General features: G+C 32.3%; 1 long non-coding RNA gene and 1 other non-coding gene across 2 annotated transcripts in view; one reads left to right on the plus strand and one right to left on the minus strand.

Moving 5' to 3' along the window:
- The window catches only part of LOC110598705 (uncharacterized), a 120,664-nt gene that overhangs the window by 94,464 nt on the left and 3,650 nt on the right, over positions 1-22,550 (plus strand). The window contains exons 3-7 of the long non-coding RNA XR_013430327.1: positions 3,536-3,690; positions 7,904-8,007; positions 20,241-20,306; positions 21,904-22,072; positions 22,392-22,525. This is a non-coding gene — a long non-coding RNA (uncharacterized LOC110598705). The remainder of the gene's footprint in view (positions 1-3,535; positions 3,691-7,903; positions 8,008-20,240; positions 20,307-21,903; positions 22,073-22,391; positions 22,526-22,550) is intronic.
- LOC120884380 (U6 spliceosomal RNA) lies at positions 13,140-13,246 on the minus strand. Its single transcript, XR_005726801.1, has one exon. It is a non-coding gene; the product is annotated as a U6 spliceosomal RNA (small nuclear RNA).

Raw genomic sequence — 22,550 nt, forward strand, 5'->3', positions numbered from 1 at the left:
ATGTAGAAAAGGCCTTTGACAAAATCTAGTACCCATTCATGTTAAAATTGCTTGAGAAACTAGGGATAGAAGCAACTTAAAGGTCATACATGATAAACCCAAAGGTAATATCATACTGAATAGAGAAAAACTGAAAGTATTTCTACTAAAATAAGAAACAAGACAAGGATGTGCACTCTCAACACTTATTCAATATGTTTCTTTAAATCTCTAAGAGCAATCTGACAAGGGAAGGAAATTAAAGGAATACAAATAGGAAAAAGGGAATCAAAGTTTTCATTTGCTGATGACATGATCCTATAAAAGAAGAGTTACCCGCCCCCTCTCCCAATAAAACTCCACCAGAAGGCTTTCAGAGCTGAAAAAAATTTAGCAAGTAGTGCAATAAAATGTCAGCACATAAAAATTAATAACTTTCCTATATTCCAATAATGAACCTGCTGAAAAAGAAATTAGGAAAACTATTTTTCTCATTATAACCTAAAACAATAACAAAAACAACTTGGGAATAAATTTAACAACAAAGGTGAAAGACCTCTACAATGAAAACTATAGAACGCTGAAGAAAGAAATTGAAGACCTTAGAAGACAGAAAGCACTTCTTTGTTTTTGGATAGACATTTAGTATTGTCAAGATGACCCTACTGTCAAAAGCATTATACAGATACAATGTAATCCTCAGCAAAATACAATAACACTTTTCACAGACCTAGAAAGAAGCAGTTCTAAATTCATTTGGAAGAAAAAAAGCATCTAGAATAGTCAAAGCAATCCTAAGCCAAAGGTCATACATGATAAACCCAAAGGTAATATCATACTGAATAGAGAAAAACTGAAAGTATTTCTACTAAAATAAGAAACAAGACAAGGATGTACACTCTCAACACTTATTCAATATACAATTACACTACAGAGCTATAGTAACAACCTTGGTAATGACATGAAAACAACATGATTACCAATGGAATAGAATAGCAGACACAGAGATAAACCCACATACATATATCCATCTAATACTTGACAAAATTGCCAAAAATATAAGTTGGAGAAAAGATGACCTTTTTAACAAATAGTGTTAGGGAAACCACATATTTGTATGTGGAAAAATGAAACTAGATTTTTTGTGTTTTAACCTGAACAAAAGTTAACTCAAAGTGAATCAAAGATGGTAGGAATTAGACTAGAGACTTTGCAACTGCTAGGAGAAAACACAATCAACAATCTAACATATGGGTGCAGGCATTGACTTCCTTAAAAAGACCCCTAAATCTCAAGAAATAAAATTATGAATCAATAAGTGGGAGAGCATCATATTAAAACACTTCTTCAGAGCAAAGGAAACAAGAGCATAAAGAATGATCTTTACAGAATGGGAGAAAATCTTCCTTTGCCAGCTACTTCTCCAACAGGGGATTAAAATTCAGAATAGATAAAGAACTCAAAAAACTCACACCAAACAAAACACAAGCAAACAAACAAAAAACCCCAAATAATCTAGTTAATTAATTGGCAAAAGAACTAAACAGATAATTCTCAAAAGAAATACAAAAGGCCAACAAATATATGAAAAATTATCTAACATTCAACGAGGAAAATGCAGATCAAACCTACACTGATCCAGGTGTGGTGGCATATGTCTGTAATCCAAGAGGCTGGGGAGGCTGAGGTAGGAGGATAGAGAGTTCAAAGCCAGCCTCAGCAAAAGCTAGGTGCTAAGCACTCAGTGAGACCCTGTCTCTAAATAAAATACAAAATATGGCTGGGGATGTGGCTCAGTAGTCCAGTGACCCTGAGTTCAATTCCTGGTACCAAAACAAGCAAATGAACAAACAAAACTACATTGAGATTTCATCTTTCTCCAGTCAGAATGGCAATTATCATGAACACAAATAATATCAAATGCTAGTGAAGATGATGTGGGGAAAAGGGTATACTTATGCATTATTGATGGGGTTGAAAATTAGTACAACCACAGTGGAAAGTGGTATAGATATTCCTTCAAAAACTAGAAATGGAATCACCATAAGACAAAACTGTTCCACTCTGATATTTATCCAGAGTAACTAAAATCAGCATACTAAAGTGATGATACAGGCACATCAAGGTTTATAGCAGAGCAATTCACAATAGCCAGCCAGGGGTCTATCAACAGATGAATGGATAAAAGAAATGTGGTATATATACACAATGGAGTTTTATTCAGCTATAAAGAAAAAATACAATTATGGATTTTGCCAGTAAATGGATGGAACTGGTGAACATCATGCTAAGTGAAATAAGTCAGAATCAGAAAGTCAAGGGTCAAATATTTTCTTCCATATGTGGAAGCTAGAGCAAAATAAGGGAAAAAATGGGACAGAGGGACACCATGAAAATGAAAGGGAGATCAGGGGAATGGAGAAGGGATGTTGAAGGGGAGGAACAGTGGAACAAGTTTAGCCAAATTCTGTTCAGTGCCTGTGTGAATGTAAATTCCATTTTATAAAAGCAATTGGTACTTTGTAAAGTACCAATTTATAAAAGCAATAAATAGATGGAGATGGGGAGGCCACTGGAGTAGGGGAGGGGGAATGGGAATTGAGGATGCAGGAGGTACTGGGGACTGAAATGGAACAAATTATATTGCATGCATGTGTGATTATGTCAAAATGAGCCTCACTGTTATGTATAGCTATAATGCACTAATAAAAATATAAAAAAGAATAGAGGTACTTTATAAAAGATGTAATCATAACAGAAAATTCATAGTTGTGACTTGCTTTACTGCCTCAACAGGAGCTATTAGAAAAATTACAATTATTTATGGTTTCTTTATCTCAGAGTATTCTGTAGACTGTCCCTCTCACTTTCAAAATTACACCCACTTTTTCTTTCCTCGTTTCTCTTATTTAAAGTTTATCTCAGCTGTGTTCTCTTTTGACTCCTTTAGATTGCCTTTGTGTGGGTATTGGATTCTGTGCTTGGCTTTGATTTCTTCCTAGTAGCCAATTTTTAGAGCAATCCTTTGGTTTCTGTACAAATGTTGGATGGTTGGCAGGTGAATATCTGTTTCTGGATCCCTGGATACATCACTCTTATTGGTGACATCTACTTTTCCAGGAGGAAGAAACTAGTATTATTAAAAATGTTCTTTCTGTCAATGAAGGTGATTTTTCAGTATTGTTTTGTCCTTAAGTGAACATAATGAAAGCTAATGGGGTATTGTTTTATTGTTAATGAAACTGTAAGCCATTAGTTGCCACAAAATGTGTTAATATCTCCATCTCATAATCAGTGGAAACATTCCAGGTTATGTCAAAGAATCAGAATCCTACTGATAGATATAATGAGGAATTTATTGTGAGAATTTGGCGTTATACATCTGTGGGAGTTGGTTTTAGTCTATATAAATCTGTTTGGTGTTTGGTGGTAGAGTCTAGAGTTGACAGAGCAGACTGTCAGAAAGGGAAGATAATTGTTAGAAAGGCAGAGGAAGGACAAGCATGAGAACAAACTAAAATCTTTATTTTTTCTTTCTCTGCCTCTGAGACTTCAGATTTGATAATGAGGGCATCATCTAGAGAAACATGTTGTCCTTCATCACAGAACAAAAGAACTACCTGCCAAATGAGATCATTGAGAGCCACAGGGAGCCACAGAAGCCATAGGAACTGGGTCTAATGATGCCCTCACAGTCCTGGTGGGTCAATGGTAAGTGACAACATGGTAAACTGAATGAGTGCCTGCTATGTTGAACTGATCTTTGAAGTGTATGAACAGAGTTGTTCTCCCACATCCACCTAACTCACTCTTGCACAAAATAATCTCTAGTGTCTTAAATTAATTCAGAGCAATGTGGGAAGGCAATGCTGAGAAACATGGTTTTAGCTTAGCTAAGTAAACTATACACATCTACCTAACTATAAACTATAATTGCTATGTAGATTTACAAGACCATGAACTGTGCATTTGAATTCCTTTTGTACTTCCCATTCTTACCAATATTTGGTACTGTCCAACTTTTTAATGTTTTTACTGTTCTCTTTCAGCATAAAATTATATCTCACTTTGGTTTTAACTTGCATTGCTCTGAATTCATGATGTTTTATATACATAAGCTTATTGATCATTTCTGTTTCTCTTCTGTGAAAACGCCTTAGCTTGCGCAATTTTTCTTTTGAGTGGTCAAAATTTATTAATTTGAAGAACTTCATATATTCTTCTAAATTCTTTGTTGATATATAATTTTCAAGTATTTTTCTTTGTGATTTTTCTCAACTCCTGGATTATTTAGAAATACATAACTTAATTTCTAAACACTTGTGGGTATACTAGGGTATCTTTTTGTTAATTCACAACTTACTTCCATCATCATTATTAAAATGACTCTGTATGAATTCAACCTGTTTAGATTTGTTGGGACTTGCTTTATGACTCAGACTATGATTAATTTGGGGAAAGGTTTCATGTAAGCTTAAGAATAATGTATATTCTGAAATGTTCTGTGTTGGTAATTCTCTACATATGGAATCAAATTTGTGGCCAAAACATCTGTAACAGTACTAATTAACTTTTGTCTGTACTTCTAAAAGTTGTTAAAATCTCTCAGTATATTTTTGAAGCTACTTGTTTGTCTTTTTAATCTTGCCAGTACTTGCTTTATATATTTTAAACTCTTCCATTGAGTGTACATATATTTTGCATTGATATATCTTCTGGTAGTTTACCCCATTTACCCTGTTTGATTTTACTATTTTTTTATCATATCTAATTTGGTATTAATTGCATTTAAGTTTCATTTCAATGATATTAGTTTTAATTCTAAAATTTCTAGAAAATTTTCTCCCCAAAATTCTTGTTTTATGGTATTTTTTCCTTTGTTAATATTTTTGATAATTTTTTCTAAACATTTTATCAATTTTTTTGTTTTTATATATAATTTATATATATATTCCTATATTTGATGTTCTTGAATTTTTTAAATTACTCCTTTTAGTTTCTTTATGTTAATGTTCATTGAAACTTTATTTTCAAAGTATTGGTATTTTTTTTCACATTGCCTCCATTTTTTCTTAAGCTTGAAAGATGAAAGAAAATTCTAAAATATTTCAATTGTGATTTTTTTCCCCCTGGAGAAATATGTATTTTTTTTTTAAATTCTGAAAACAGAGCCATCTATTCCTACACATTAGTCTTTTGCTTTTGTTGTTATTTCTTCTTTTTGTAAAATTTGTTTTTAAAGCAAAGCTTTATGAGCTTCAATGTACTTAAAATAATTTATGGTAAAAACAGAACTTTCTATCATAGTTTGTTTGCTATACTATTAGAAGTGGTTGATTTTATTTATGAAAATTTTTCACTAAAATTTTTAAAATTCTTGTGTAACTTAATCTAGGAATATTTTTACTGAGTAGTAATTTATTTGTTTAAACATTCTTGCATATAAGTTAACATCGATATATTTGCATATGGATTTAGATACTGATTTAACTCTAGCCCTATTTATTCTATTTCTGTGATTTGGAGTAACTTATTTAATAAACCTTTGCAAGTAACTTTCTTTCTTTTTACTGTGGACAATGATTATAATTTTTCATAAAAAGGAAAAATATTATTAATATTTACATTGCTAACAAAAATAACTGATGTAGGTTATAAGGTGAAAATTTCATTTTATGCTATTCTAAATTGATAGCTAATTTCCTTGACAGAGTTTTTTCCCCCTATTGTTTAGGATGCATTTTAGACGTCAGTATGTGTTTCAGTGGAGTACCATTTGTTTCTTTGTCAAATAGCAGTTATTTCAAATGCCATTTTTAGTAAAACATTTAATACATCACAGAATGATGTTCTCAACTCTCTTGTTACTCAAATTTGTCTCCTAATTAACTGTCAAGAAGTGATTAGTATGTTCATTATTATAACTAATTTTGAATATTAACAAGTATGTATAATCTAAGAGTGGTTAATACTGCACTTATATGGTGTTCTATTTTTGTATGATATCTATACACACTATTTATAATTATAATTAAAAGCATTTTCCATATGAAGTCTTTGAAATTAAGTTTTGTCAGCCTTTTAAAGAACTGATCAATTCACTGCAAGAAATCACAATTTCTGTATACATATCAGTGTTTCATAGAACATTCCTCATTATTATTAGAGTTGTTATGAGTACAGATACAGTAACCAGTATCTCTTTATTTCTCATGATAGCGATTCAAGTTGAGATCCCTATTAAAATTTATATTCAATGCTATAATTAGAAATATGAAAGAACAGATGGCATACTACTTAAAATTCTGTTTCACTAAGGAAACTACATGTTCTGAAAAACCCTAATTGCAACATTTTAGTATGTTTAGATATTAAAAATCTATTGCATTTTACAATCTTGTTAGCAGTTTCTGCCAAGAAGAATATAATTAAATGGAAAATGTATAATTTTTTTTGGATAATTTCTCTATGCTTGAGTCACCAAAATAATCTGCTAAAAAGGCAATGAGGAAATATTAAATTTCTCAAGATAAAAATGTGAATGAAACAAGATTATTCCTTTAAAATTTAAAATAGACATCACAAAAAGAAAAAATGTCAACAGTTTATGAAAGTTACAGTATCATTGAACTTAGTTTGAATTATCATATACTCAGGTGAACTATAGATTACTTGCATTGACATTTATCTAATTACAGTAATAACCATCTCTCAAAACTAGAAACTACTGTCCTCATTTTGAGAATGTGAGGCAAAAAAGAAACACATAATGCTAAGTAGTTTTCCCAAGGGCATTTACTAGAAAGTTAAGGTAATTAAGATTATGAATGTGAAGTTAAAGTAAAGCTCTCATTTTAAGTTTACACTGTACTGAAGGTGATGAAGCTCTATTGCACGACCATGAAAATTGTACATTCTGTGGGCATAAGTTGAGCGTGTGGAATTTCAAAATTTAACAAGAAATTTTGAAAAGCTTCTATGGAAATGACAGTATCGAAAACTCAGTGGTAGACAGAATGGACAAAACAAGCCCTTATACTTAGAGATCTGGATCAATCAGTGTGAGATTTTGGTATTAAACAAGAGTTAATTTCTCATGCACATTACACGGATTTTTCAAAGGCATTTTTGCAAGGTTTTGTCATTATTTAGATAATGCTCTGTGAGTTTATTCTGATTATAAACAATACATACTTACTGAAGACATAGTTGGGAGAGAAATATGACCAATAATATTAACATTTCTAAGCTCACATTTTCACCTCCAATTAAGATAACACTGGAGTGTGATTTGCTGTCTTTTAAAACTCTGACATTACAAAGTATGAAATTACTAAGGTTTATTGTGGAAAAATCTAAAATACATATAAGCATAAAAAAGAAAAGAAGAATAAGTAGCAATGTGACCACCCTGAGTTATTTTTTCTATTAATACTTGCTTTTTTTCAGTAACATTTATATACTTATAGTATTTTAAAATTTGCAATATAAAAAGGTTCATGTCCTTATGTTTTCACTTAAGTTTACATTAAAAGCATTTGGCTATTCATTCCCACAATTGAAGGTAATAAAATTTATAAAGCTTTGAGAGTCATTTGTAGACATATCTTTGTTCATATTTCTGACTTTCTTAATGATAGATTTGTTGAACTGGAGCATGTTTAAGGTGACGAATCTGAATTTTTAATTGGTAGGGTACATACTGTCTAATGGCTCTGCAGAATATTCTTAAATTCCCCAAAATGATGTCAGAGTGATTTTCAGCCCTGTGTTCTGGCAGTATTGAGTGGTAAACCCTTCTAAAATTTCATGATATTTTAGGCAAAATGGTATCTCTTTCTTACATTGACTTTCATTTTTATATTATTTGCAGTCTGCCTAAACATTCCCCCTAATCTTATTAACCATTGTAATTTTTTCCTAGCACAATTCATTATGTGTCCTCGGCATAATCATGGCTCTGCCAGGAGGATCTTTGACAATGGAAATTTCTAGCTGGTATTAAGGTTTCAGAGGACAGGAGCAGAGGTAAGCTGAAAAGCAACCAGTGGGCTCTTATGTAGAGTCAGGTTGATGACATGGTACACCACAGACTCTGTTCATCCAAATTTTGACTTTATCTCTTACCACCAGTTGTATGACTCTGGCTGTCTGTGCATGAGTGTTCTCATAGGACATTCCAATTATTTTGCAGTCATGTACTACATAATGAGGTCTTGGACAATGAAGGATGACATATATAATGGTGGGCCCCTGAGATTATGTCACTGAGTGACATCGAAGCTATCTTAACTTGTTTAAGTACCTTCTATGATTTTTGTCCAGTAATGAAATCACTTAATGACACATTTTTTTGACTGAATTTTTCATTTTCAAATTTCTATTTGATTCCTTTTCATAATTTCCTTTTATTTCTATTATCTATCTTTTGAGATATCCCTCTCCTGATGATCTGTAGCTCTTGGTCCAGGGTGTCCTTTGGCTTTTTTGAGTGTCATTATAGGTCATCAAATGGGGGAGAGTATACAGGGGCTTGGCGGTCATGATAATGATGACAGTCTAGCAGTAATGCCTCTGCCCTCATGAACTCATCACCTCCTGAAGGTCACACTTTCCAAAACTCTTGGTTGTATTGGGGATTAAGTTTCCAACACACAACTTAGAAGATACAATAAACTATAGCATGGGGTAATTTAAAGACAGTTTTGTGGGGAAAAAATACATGTGAAGCACTAGACTAATACTTGGCCTCCCCATAATAAATCCTCAGTAAATGTTAGTTCATTGTTACATGAGATCACCTTGACCCAGCCTTGGGGTTTGGTAGTGTGAAAACTGTCACTACAACCCTGAGAAAGACTTCGTAATCACATAAAATTCCTAAGTGACAACTAGGCCATCATTATTATGAGTTTAGGTAAATCTTAATGAATATATCTGGCTTTACATATAGCCTGATATATTTACGATGATCAATAGCAAATAAAACCTGTAACAGAAATCACTGAAGTTCTTCTCAGTTTGGTGAGGTAAGACCAGGCTTTTTTGCAAGGCTATGATAAAGGAAGTTGCTTCTGATGCAAAATAAAAGATTTGGATGAATAAAAGCCCCTGAAACATTCAAAACAAAGAGTCATAACTCAATGAAGAGAACCCAAATTAAATAAATGCATTGGGATTCTTGCTTGGCACTCTTGAAAATAAGAAAACAAGAAACAAGAAAAAAATTATTTAGAACAATTTGAATTCTCACCTTATAATTATAAAGGTATTTAAATTTTATTTTTTATATGTTAAAAAATCTTTGGAAAAATAGTAAGAAAATTAAAGAAAATTAACTTCAAAAATTTTAAGGAATATTTTCTACCATTTAAATTTATAAGAAATTAAACATGTTTTAAACAGTTTGCATCTAGACACATAAAAGTTTAATTCTAAAAGGAAATTGCCACAATTATGTCATATAATGACTATAATTTTTATATGTTCAAACTTCACAAAAATAAAAAAGTAAAACAATTCCTTGTCATTAGTGAATTCCCAGAAAGAAGAAGGGGGAAGAGAAAAGAAAACTACGGAGATGAATGAGCTTCTAGGTATTGGGTTCTGCACATAAGTTAACTACTTAATTACAAAAAATAAAGAACTGCTTGAAGTGGAAATGTGTCCATTTAATTGGTAAAAACTGAAACTAAGGGATCTTCACAGTTTGGTAATAATAAAGAAGCTACTGTGGGCTGGGACTGTGGCTCAAGTGGTAATGCACTCACCTGGCATGTGCGGGGCGCTGGGTTTGATCCTCAGCACTACATAAAAATAAAATAAAGATGTTGTGTCCACCGAAAACTGAAAAATAAATATTAAAATATTCTCTCTCTTCTCTCTCTCTCTCTTAGAAAAAAAAAGCTACTATCCTTTCCTACACACAAGGGGCAAACTCAATCTTAGTAAGAATCTTATTAGAGCCAAATAAAATTATAGTCTGGTATTTTTATTTATCATGCAGTGCAAGTTTATTTTCAACCAAAATCATCAAAATCTTGTATAAATACTATAATAATGCCACTTGCAAGTTAAAAAGACAGACAAATGTAAATCAATTGTGGGATATGATTTTGATGAGTTGTTTTGCATTATTAAATTAATGGTTATGAAGATGGCAACATGAAAAGTTCTTTGATGTAATGATTATGTGGAAAAGAATATATAAAATTCACCCAATGATGCCTTCTATCTTTAACAAGAGTAGTAAGCATAAAAAAAGGGTTGGAAAATACATTATGTGCTGATTGTGCTTCTTTGTTCCTTTCCCTATTTTTCCATTTTTTTCTATTATGTACTTGTTTCTTATATATGAAACTCTGAACAACAATTTTAAAAAGAAAATGAAAGGATGGTATGAATCTGTTAGGATAAAAAATTTGTTAGTATTTATTTTCTTTCATGCCTTTCTCACCAAGACAACATGATCTCTTTTCCAACCTGAAACCTATCAACGGCCACCTGGGTTACCTTCATACTCTCTGCCAGCTGGCACAATGCAGCATAGACTCATGTTTACATGAGAGAATTGAGGGCAAGGGGTGACAGGCACTGCTTTACAGCAGACTGTGCTGCAACTCCCTGTGATTTTTAGACTGTATAAAATTTGACAATTTAGAATCCCTTGATAAAGACAGAACTTAAATGTCATTTTTTGCCAACTACTGAATAAAAATGATACAATATTAATATGAGTCTCAATTTTACTGACTTTGGCTCACACCTATACTAAGTAGGAACTTGACCATTCAACTTTTAGATTTCAAATAATTCTGAAAATCTCCAGGATATTTCCCAGGGACTCATGCATGCTTCAAATGAAAGGTTCATTAAGAGATTATTAAGGACAGTAATAGATTACTTATTATTGAGTCATAATATGCTTCACTCATTCTTTCCTTTGCTAAATCAGCTAGCAAAGAAGGAAAACGTAATTAGAAATTCTGTCTACCTGTTGTCTTCCTCAATTTTTTAAATAATTTTTGAAGAAGAAATTTCAGTTGGGTATTCAAGGGTATTTTCATCTTTAGTGTTGTAATATTGCCAGTTATCACCTTTAATGGATGTTGTTCTGTAATAATAATGTATTTGTAACCAATAATAGATATTTTTCTAGAATTATGAATCACCATTGAATTATGATTGTCTAAGATTACTACACAAATGTGAAATTCGTGGTTAAAAAAGCTTGATATAAAGCCAAATGTAAAATTCATCTGTAAAAAAACATAGCTTTTAATCAAATTATTTACCAAATACATGAAAATAAGTAACAATTTAAATAAAAATTGTATTATTTTTAAAGAACAGATAAAATGCTACCTTAATATTTTTAAAACCTTGAAAGCAAATTTATAGCTTATCCACCAAGAAGTGACTACTTACATATAATTTTTAATAGTGCTCTTAGTTTTCAACCATATGAGATGACCAACACTTACAATTTAAATAGAGATTGGAAATTTTAAATGATTGTATACACATAAACTGCAATTTTAAAGAAACTGATTTTTAAATGTCTACTCCATATATGTGATATGTCAGTGTGCACTTTTTTAGTAGTGGAAATTTCTTGTTTCTGGATAGAGGAATTCATGGACTCCATAACAATTCTATTTTAATACAATGAATACAGTGCTTTGTATTAAATGTCTATTATTCTTTAACAAGTTATGATAAACTTAATTTATTGCTTAATTTAATGCTTGAAAAAACAAACATATATGGTATCACAGTTTGTGAGCTCAAGAATCTGGGCACAGGTTAGCTGGGTCCTCGGCTTCAGGTTCTCAGAGGTGCGAACAAGGAGTTGGCCAGGGCTGTGGTCTAATCTGAGGCTCAACTGGAGAAGGATCTGCTTCCACACTCACTTGGTTGTTGAAAACATTTAGGTCCTTCGAAACTATTGAATGGCAGGCCTCTGTGGCCATAAGCCACAGGCAGCAGTTTGTCCCTGCCATCACATGAAACTCTCCACGTTCCATTTTTTTTTTCATCAAAACCAGTGAGGCAGTGACATAACAGAACCTGCAGACCACACAGACATTACGAGCCTGTAACATTACCATCCCATAATGTTTTCCTTGTTCTAATAGTTTTAAGAAGGTCATACATCCTGCCATTCTCCAGGGAATGAAATTACAGGAGACATATATAGTAGGAGGTGGAAAAATTGGGAATCACTGTAGAGTTTGTCTGCCTTGTTTTTTAATACAGAGAAATATCCAGAGGTAATTAAGCAATGTGCGTGTGTGTGTGTGTGTGTGTGTGTGTGTGTATTATGAAATATATATCATTGTGTGAATGAAAAGACACAAATAGTATATTTTTGTTGTTTTATAATATCAGGTATTTTTTTTAAGTTCCAAAGGTGGCACTTTCTTTTTTTGTAAATCCTGAAGATATTTTTGGTTTTAGTGCATTATAGTTACATACAATTGTGTTGTTCATTTTTTGGGGTGGGGGTGGTACCAGGGATTGAACTCAAGGGCACTCTATCCCTGAGTCATATCCCCAGCCTATTTTGTTTTTTATTTAGTGACAAGGTCTCCCTGCTTAGTGCCTCACAGTTGCTGAGGGTGGCTTTGAACTTGTAATGCTCCTACCTCAGCCTCCCCAGTTTACTGGGATTACAGGCATGTGCCATCGTACCCGGCTTAATAGTGGTGTTCATTCTGACATAATCATGCATGCATGGAATATAATTTGCTGTATTTCAGGCTCCAGTACTTCCTCTTTTACTCCCCCTGGTTCCCTTACTTTATTCTACTGTGTTTTTTCTTCTGTTTATTCATTATTTTAAAATAGTTGCTTTATAGGTATATGTAAAAGCAGAACTCACTGTGCTATATTCATATATGTACATAGCATAATTTAGTCAACTTTATTCCACAGTTCTTTCCTTTTCCCATTCCTTGCCCCTCCATCCTCCTTCTCTACTCCATTGATTTCTCTTTATTTTCCTGGTGTTCCTCCCTATTTTTTCCCTTGTTTTGCTGTAGCTTCCACATATGAGAGAAAGCATTTACCCTTGACTTTGAGTATGGCTTATTTCACTCAGCATGATGTTCTCTGGTCCCATTCATTTGCCAGCAAATGCCATTTCATTCTTTTCTATAAAAAATATGGTACACTTACTAAATTTGCGTGTCCTCTTTTAATGCAGGAAACATGCTAAACTTCTCCACATGGTTCCAGTTCTAGTATGTATGCAGCTGAAGTGAGTAAGGAAATGTGGCTTTTTAATAAATGATAGCAATAAAGATACATCAAAGCACCAAAGGTATAGTACAGGACAGATCTTTTCTTTTTTTCTTTTTCAGATACAGGGTTGGTAATTTTCACATAAATACTATGAAAAGAATGCTGAAGATTATACAGGATGAAGAAAAGGTGTGACCAAGGTTACAAAGAAAATACTGTCTTTCATCCAATCTAAGAGACACTAATTGTAAATGTACCATTATCTTAAGTACCACTGAAAATCAATGAGAATCATTCCACAGTGACGTGGTACTTTCTTCTATCTTGGAACTGTGTACTTCTGGAATGATCTCTTTTTGTCTTAATTTGTTATATAAATGTTCATATATTTATGTTTTACATATGTTGAAAGAAAACACAAGTGAAAAAAATTCGATAATGTAATCCTAAAACCTCTTTCTATTCAATCTAATTCTTCTGGATAAACTTTTTGATGTTTCACACATGTGTTTCTTTCCTAGCTCTATAACACTCTAATATCAGATAGTTAGTGGAAACATTTATTAAGGAATCCATAAAAGAATTTGAAGCTTGTATGTTAGATTAAAATTGGCTTTTAGTATGAAGAACTGGATTTTTCCTTCTTCCTTAGGACTGTTGGTGAACTAACCAAGATAGCACCAATCCCACCTCTTCCTTACAACCACTTGTTTCTAGGGATAAAATGTATTCAACTATCATATTCAAGTTTTGGTCCAAGCCATTATCACCTATTCTACCAGTTTTGACTCTGAAACTTCCATTGCTTGCTTATGTATAGGCAATGACCACTCCATCCTGACTGGCCAACAGCACTTGTTGCTATTACTTAGGTTCAGAGATGGTAAATTGTGAAAAAAATCTGCCTGAAATACAGTGAGACCTGTAATTTAAACTCAGATCCATATAATGCCAAAGTCTATTATCTTTTTTTTCTCTATCCTATAACTCTTTAAGAAATAGCAGTCTGTGTAATTAAAAGCTGATAGATTTTAGTGTGAGGTCCTTGCAGGTATGTTCAGCTAGTACTTCCTTTACAATAGTAAAAGGAATAATAACCTGGATGTTTCTCACATCTTGCAGACAATCAAAGGAAAATGTTCTTTCTCAAGAAAAGTTTTAAGTACATTTTGGAGCTATAAAATTGTTCTGAACTCAGTGTTCAGAACTAAAGAGTTCTTCAAAAGTGGTTTTGATTGCAGCTTCCTGTCAAGGTACAGGTAATAACAAACAAATATATATATATATATATATATATATATATATATATATATATATATGTATATATTTGCCTTGTAAAAAAATTAGTTCAGAGTATTAAATCTGTTTTTAGATTATTTTCTAAAATTTACTTTCAAAATTTAAAAGCACTATTGTTACTTTGTACTTTATTCATAAATTATAAGTAATAAATTTGCCATTTTAAGAGTTCTAGACTTAATATAACTAATATATGGAATTATTAACTCTTAATTTAATATTTATATGACATTTACTAAAAAAATCAAATTCTTTGTGTAAACTTAAGGTTTAGATAATGCAAAAAAGTGAAATTTTAAAAACAAAATATTTAACCAGGCAAAAATATGAATTACTGAAACATTTGCAGAAAAATCATGAAGGGAGATATATCAATATAACTATGCCAAAAGTCAAGTCTCAAAGGATTTTTGATGCAATAAATGGATATAAACATAAATTATTTTTAATGAATATTCTAGAGTGAAATTAGGAACATTTTTTAAGAAAATCATATATTTCAGAGGAATGAATTTTTAAAATAATTTAAAGGGGTTCAAGTGGTTGCCACTGCTATTCAATTAGGTCTATGGCACTATTTTAAGACTATGTTTTGTCTTTCATTTGTATAAAAATATTTGCTCGGTCCCTCATTTCCATCTTCTTCTGATGCTTTTCTCCTTATGTGAAGGTATATGAGATTGAAGAAACAGCATGCATTCAACTCAGGCTTGTGTGGAATGCACAGGCTGGTTTCCCTGCATCTCCTGGATGAACTTTTGTCTTTCTGGCTGTTCCTGGTATTGATGTTGCTAACTAATGATTATGTTTTTCTTGGTCCATTACTAGTCTTTCCATGTGGGCTTCGTAAATGGATCTCCTGCTGGTGAAGACAAGGGGGCTGTGTGTCTTCTATTCTGTGGCAGCCTAACTCCAGCGTCTGCTAGGGAAGCTCCTCACGCTGCTTTAACAGAGTCAGCCATAGGCTCAGTGGCTCTTCAGGCAGCTCCCTGACTCACAGGGCACTGAACCTACCCAGGAAAGCTAAACTCCAGTGCCTGACTCACTGCACCTGATTACATTGTGTCAGCTCTAGTGTTGGATCTAAGCATGCTTTTAAGAATTGGAACACAGTGAGTTGTATTATTTGTGCTGCCCTCAATTTGTCCCATGTCCTCCCACTATTCTGTGAGCCCAGTCTCAAAGAAAACAGGAGATATATGTGTACACAGTCTTTTGATTCTACAAATACCCTTTTCTGAAATATGTGGGCTTTCCTTACATCATATTAACATCTCCTTTTTCCTAGCTCCAATAAATATTAAAGCTTCAATGGAAAATAGAGATATTCTAATTAATTAATTTAACTAAACTATGGGAGAACCTACAGGCTGGATCCTCCAAATCCCATTATGATAGAATTTGGGATAGCTTTCCTATTCCATTATAATAATTTAGCTTCTAGAACTAATTAATCTTATTTTTATGAATGACTGGATGTGACTATTGCAATTTTTTAATATTAGCATAACCAAATTCTATTTTTGTGTGTTTATGGTTACCTAATATATTATAATTATGCATCTGATTACAAAAAACCTACATAACAAAAATCAAAGTTTCCTTTTGTGGAAATTTATATTCAAATACTATAATATTCATGTTACCCATTAACTCTGGAAGAGTGATTTAGAGGGGTCTGGTTCTCCTAGTGAGTGCTCTGAGCCCCTGACAGAGTTGGAAGAAGAGTAATAAAACTTTGAGTAATATCCAAAGTCTATCATTATATCTCTCTGTCCCAATTATACAGCAGCAATCCTATTTTCCCAGTTTGTATGGGTTAATCCCTTTTCCCCACACCAAAACATCCTTTTCTATATATTTATCTGATCACATTCTCATTTTCCAATGCAGTGGAAACATTACTATGTCTCCTGGTGGAAATAATTCTATTGAGTGTCAAAATATCATAATTACATGATCCATAGTGGGAACCAGAATAAAGCATTTGCTACTGAGTCAATAACTGCTGCATCATTAATTTCTAGACCATGGGCAAAACAGCAGCACATATGGATGCTTGTGCTGATATCTTGCGAGGAAGTAGAGATCAAATGCTTTCAATTTCACTACAGCGCTTTTCTGGCGACCTGGATACCTGGGTAGAAGCAGCAAATTCAAAATGATGCAAGTTACTTTCAAAATTTGAAGAATTCACTGACTATAAGCCTTTATTTTTAATAGTACCAGGAGTAGCAAGTTTTTCCTCACTCTGAAGTGAATCTCTTAACTCAACTGAAACTCAATTAATAAGGGAACTTCTATTTTTAGAGAATACATTTCTACACTTTAGCGTCATATGTTTTCCCAACATTGTTAGGATCTAAAAAGAAGGAAATAGAAACCACCCTATTAGCTTGCTGGTATTAATAGAGGATATTGACACTATCTCTTGAATGATGATGTTTTTTTAAGTCCATGAAGAGGTGGTTACATCACTGGGGATTCAGCCCTTGGAAGGGATTAATCTTATGGAGTGAGTCAGTCTTTCCAAGAGTGGGCTTTTATAAAGTGAGGTCACTCCAAGCATATTGTCCCTGTGCACAAGGCTGGTTCCCATTCTAATTCTGTACCATGTTGTGCCCTAGCCAAGGGACCCTCAGCAGAGGCTAAGCAGATGCGGATACCCTGTTTTGGACTTTCAGCCTCCAAAATCATGAATTAAATAAATAGCCTCAGGAATTTTGTTTATAAAAATAGAAATGGAACTAATGCAGATGCTAATGGTACTTGACTGTTTCTTCCAGTTAAAGAAAATTACTTCTTATGATCTATGTTTCCTGAAAAGGATGCATAAGCATGGACCAAATTAATAGCTGCATATCACTTTTAGAGAACTGTATTAGTATCTTCTAAGAAGTATACAACTTTTAGAGGAATAGTTATCATTTGTGTTACCAGCTGACTCAAACAATAGGAATCCATGATAATTTCCCAAACCCACACTCCTTAGCATGGGATAAAATTTTGGGATTCAATAGAAATATAGTGGAATCATAATCTCTTAATGTACACTTATTTGTACATATTTTCTGCAGCAATGCTAAACGGTGATATTGTTTCCTATCTATATTCTTCACTAAATTATATGCTTCATGAGGTCTAGAACTAGTCTAGTTAACCATAATTATATCCTTATTGCCTGGGACTGTGCTAGGTAGCTTCTTTGATGTTCATATTTTTTTGTATTTCAGAAATCAGAGATCTGAGTTCAAAATTTAGTCAATTGCTCCCTTTGAGATGATATGATAAATCCTTGTTCAGTTGCAGATTAAACACACTCTGTAAAATGATTTCCCAAAGAGGATTATACTGACCACCAGGTCAACAAAATGCACCTCAGACTAAGTGGGCAAATAAGCTTGAAAAATGTCATGTTATACAATGTACTTCTCAACATTATAATGCTCCTCTGTAAAGACTTGCTAGATATCTTGATGGTAAACACTATTTAACCTCTTTTACATGTGGTTAAATAGTTAACATTAGAACAGGATCTGCAAAGCCACCTTTTGAATATACAGACTTAAAATTCTCTGGTGTATTATTTAGGAAAGTGATGAAAAATTAAGTCAGGATCTACTGGGACCGAGTTGAATATCACTGATCAATTAGAAAGATCTCTGACTCCAGTCAAAAGATCTGGATTTGAATCTTGGCAGGGATATCTACTTTCCCTAAGAACTCAGACAAATTGTCATCTCACTGGAGATGACTCCCACAATTATATATGTGACTCTTGAAGATATCTTAGAATTTAGGAGCTGCATAAGTTGTTTAAAATGCCTGAAATTTTCTTTTCATCATGGAAAAAGATATTGAGCATTACTCTTCAATATAGAATTTGTTGAAAAGAGAATTGCCTTGTTGCAGATAATAGGCACAACAGCATGTGGGAATTTAAAATTTTTCCTTGGCTCAGACACAATATAAAAATTCTGTTTTGTTCTTCTATACAATTTAGTTACCGAATCAAAACCATTAGTATAAGTGTCTACTGGTTAGTTCATCTTTTTCTTCAATTTATATAAATTAAGTAGTCAATAATACTTCAAAACCTTTCTAAAACAATTCCTTTACCTCTCTAGATTTTCTTTTCTCTCTCTTCCTTTTACTATGTCTTTACATTTTCTTTTTTGTACTCTCTGAGGATTAATGAACTCAGGTGTACATCTTTGTAGAAATTTTTCTTGACCTTAATCATTCTTCCTATTTCTAATTTTTCTGCAGTATTTCAATAACCGATTCAAAAATTTACATTTTGACATTTGAATATAATGAAAAGTAAAAGAGGGATGACAAATGCATTTCATATAATACTTTAAATTATTATAGAAAAATTATAGCAATTTAAACACCAGGATATTCCTGTGTCATATATATCAGGTTAAATATGATCAAAGGAGAGCACTGAAAAATAAGTTCTGCTATGTATAATGTACTGTGAGGTTGAAATTAGTGTCAGTGACTTGGGTACTAGGTTTGGGCTAAAAAATTAAAGGGTATGCTAGAAACCATTTTTATTCTTCAAAATCTTGAAGATGGAGCTAGCAATAAGGATGTGCTATGGCAAAATATGGAACCATCAATTAGAATTGTTTTGACATCATGAGATCACATTTAAGAACAACATCACAGAGGACTCGGTAGAGGTGCAGCAGCTCTAACTTTGATCTAGCAATGGATCAAATTTACTCTAATTCTCCAAACTGCAGACATTAGAGAGGGAAAGAGCTACACAAAGAACAGAAGTTGAACTCCTAATAAAATTGAGGCACAATGAGACAGATTGCTTTCTTCCCCCACATACGCAAGCAAAATATACTTAATATATTTATGCTCTAGAGGACTAGAAAGTCCTTATTAAATCAGATATCCCAAATGAAAGTCATAATTAAAATTATTTACACATTTAACTACATAAAGTGAAACATTAAGCATGACATAAGTCAACAAACACACAGAAGATAAATGAATGGCTAGTCTGCAAACATTTTCAATGTATATGAAAATATAATATCTTTCAAATGTAAATATCATTAAGTATTTAAAAACTGATGGACACAAAAAATTTATGAGTCAAGGGTGTGTAGAAATGGCAAAATGAAAATGCTCAACTGTTTCCGCTATGAAGGAATTTACTAATTTCTATACTTTATGGTATATCCACACAATTGAATCCTATGATGTCACGAATACTATAAATCCTAGTGATGTTAACAAGGAAGGATTGTTAAAATGGAAATCTTAAAGCAGTCTGTTTTCTGCTTTTGGCTTTTGAGAGAGATAATATAGAAAAAAAATGAAGCTTTAGCATATTTCTTGATTAATTTAGAGAATAAAACTCCAAATAGATATTAGTTATATTTTTGAGTTCAATGATATGTGACCTGCATAACTGGTGGTATCCAGTTAATAAAGCAGGGTTTAGGGAGAAATTTACAGTTTTCAGTGAATACATGAATTTTTATTTCATTACTAAATGCCTATTAAGTCATTTTTAGATATAATTTTAACCTATGAGTTAATTAAAAGCTAAAAATTCTCACAGTAATAAAAAGAAAGCAGAATGACAAAAACTCTTACAGAAGTGATGATTTCAATCAAAATTATTACAGCTGTTTGTGGAGAAAAAAAGATCAATATGTATTTGAAGATGTATTCATTTTATTATGCAGGACTTGTACTCCTAGATGTCCACATTAGAGATCTATATGTTAAATGTATGGAACTCCAGCTGCACAGTAAGTATATGGTACTATAAAGAGATCTATATGTTAGATATATAAAAATGAATCTAATTTCTATTATGATTGTTTTCTTTAACATATGAATTTAGTACTACATAATTTAATTACAAGCCAATTGTTAAATCTTATTAATCTTTTTTTTAAACTTAGTTTCACCTTAGACACATAATATACTCTAAATGATGTTAGTCATTGAAATTTTGTCAAAACTTGCTTTATAACACAGTCTGTAATCTATATTGGTGAATGGTCAGTTTGATAAATGGTCTATCTTGGCAAATGCCATAATTTTATTCTTCCTTAAAGCTGAGTAATATCCCATTGAGTATATATACCACATTTTCTTCATCCATTCATCCATTGAGGGATACCTAGGTTGTTTCCATAGTCTAGCGATTGTGAATTGAGCTGCTATAAACATTGATGTGGCTGCCTCACTATAATACACTGATTTTAAGTCCGTTCGGTATAAACCAAGGAGTGGGATAGCTGGGTCAAATGGTGGTTCCATTCCCTATTTTCTGAGGAATCTCCATACCAATTTGCAGTCCCACCAGCAATCTATGAGTGTACCTTTTTCACCACATCCTCTCCAAACTTTATTGTTGCCTATGTTCTTGATGATTGCCATTCTGACAGGAGTGAGATGAAATCTTATAGTAGTATTGACTTGCATTTCTCTAATTGTTAGAGATATTGAACACTTTTTCATATATTTTTTGATCAGTAGTATTTCTTCTTCTGTGACGTGTCTGTTCAGTTCCTTAGTCGATTTATTGATTGGGTTATTATTTTTTTTTGGTGTTAAGTTTTTTTGAGTTCTTTGTATATCCTAGAGATTAATGCTTTATAGGAGGTGCATGTGGTGAAGATTATCTCCCAATTTGTACATTTTATCTATGCACATGCACTTTGCTGATATTTTATTTGTTTGATTTTTTTATCAATTCCTGAGAGTGAAACACTAAAATATCCAACGATCATATGGAGCCTATCTACTGCCTCTTTCAGTTCTGTCAACTCCTGGTTTATATAATCTGAGGTTATGATCCTAGGTACATATAATGTTAGGTATTATAATGTCCTGCTGTGGCATTCAACCTTTTATTATTAAAAAAAGACTGACAATCTCCAGTGATACATGTTAAATTCTAATTCATATTACATCAAAATTTCTACACAATGTTTGTTTAGATTTTTTTGCATGATATGATCATTTTATATCTTTTTTTCTTTCAACTTTTCTTGGTCATGTTTATAAATTGTAGCTCTTGTAAGTAATATATATTTGGATTTCACTCTTTTAAAAAAAACTTTAGTCTAACAATCTTTTATTCAGATAATTTATTTACATTTAATAAAATATATAGGTGTGTTTAAGCCTAAAATTAGCTATTTGTTTCCTACTTGTAACATCTATTCTTTTTTTAAATGTCTCTCTTTTTTCTTGCCTTTTTGGGAATTATCAAATGTTTTATTATTCATTTTATTTTATACAGTATTTAAATTATATATATATATATATATATATATATATTTATATCACTTTATTGATTATCCTAAAGTTTGGGTTTTTTTTTTTTTGTACAAGGGATTGAACCCAGGGATACTTAACAACTGAGCCATATTCCCAACCCTTTTTCAAAAATATATTTTGAGACGGGGTCTTACTGAGTTGCTTAGGGCCTCACTGAGTTCCTGAGGCTGGCTTCGAACTTGGGATCTTCCTGCCTCAGCCTCCAGAATCACTGGGATTACAGGTGTGTGTCATCATGCCTATTCTATCCTAAAAGTTTTAATGTGAATCCCTGTCAGTACACTTTGCTTAAACTAGTACATTTATCACTTCATAAAATATGCCACCATCTCGCACAGCTTGTCATTCTATCCCTTTTTATTCTTTGAAACATTATTCTTTGCCATTTATTTTCATCAGCAGATTGTAAAGCCCATCATAGATTATTATTGAATTTTTAATGCTGTTCATAATAATTGAAAATTTTTTCTAGTGTTCTACATTCCTTCCTAGAATACTTCTGTCTGGAATCATTTGCTTTTGATCTAACATGTTTCTTTTAGATGATGATGATGAAGAAGAAGAAGATGATGATGATGATGATGATGATTTGTAGTGAATCTGCAAGCAACATCAGTACAACTTTTAATATTTTTTAAAATATTTTTCTCTGGATGGATGATTCAAATGTTGAAAGGTATTTTCTTCATCACTTTAAAATA

Source organism: Ictidomys tridecemlineatus, chromosome 14 (genome assembly GCF_052094955.1).
Source record: "Ictidomys tridecemlineatus isolate mIctTri1 chromosome 14, mIctTri1.hap1, whole genome shotgun sequence".
In the NCBI taxonomy this organism is placed as follows: Eukaryota; Metazoa; Chordata; class Mammalia; order Rodentia; family Sciuridae; genus Ictidomys; species Ictidomys tridecemlineatus.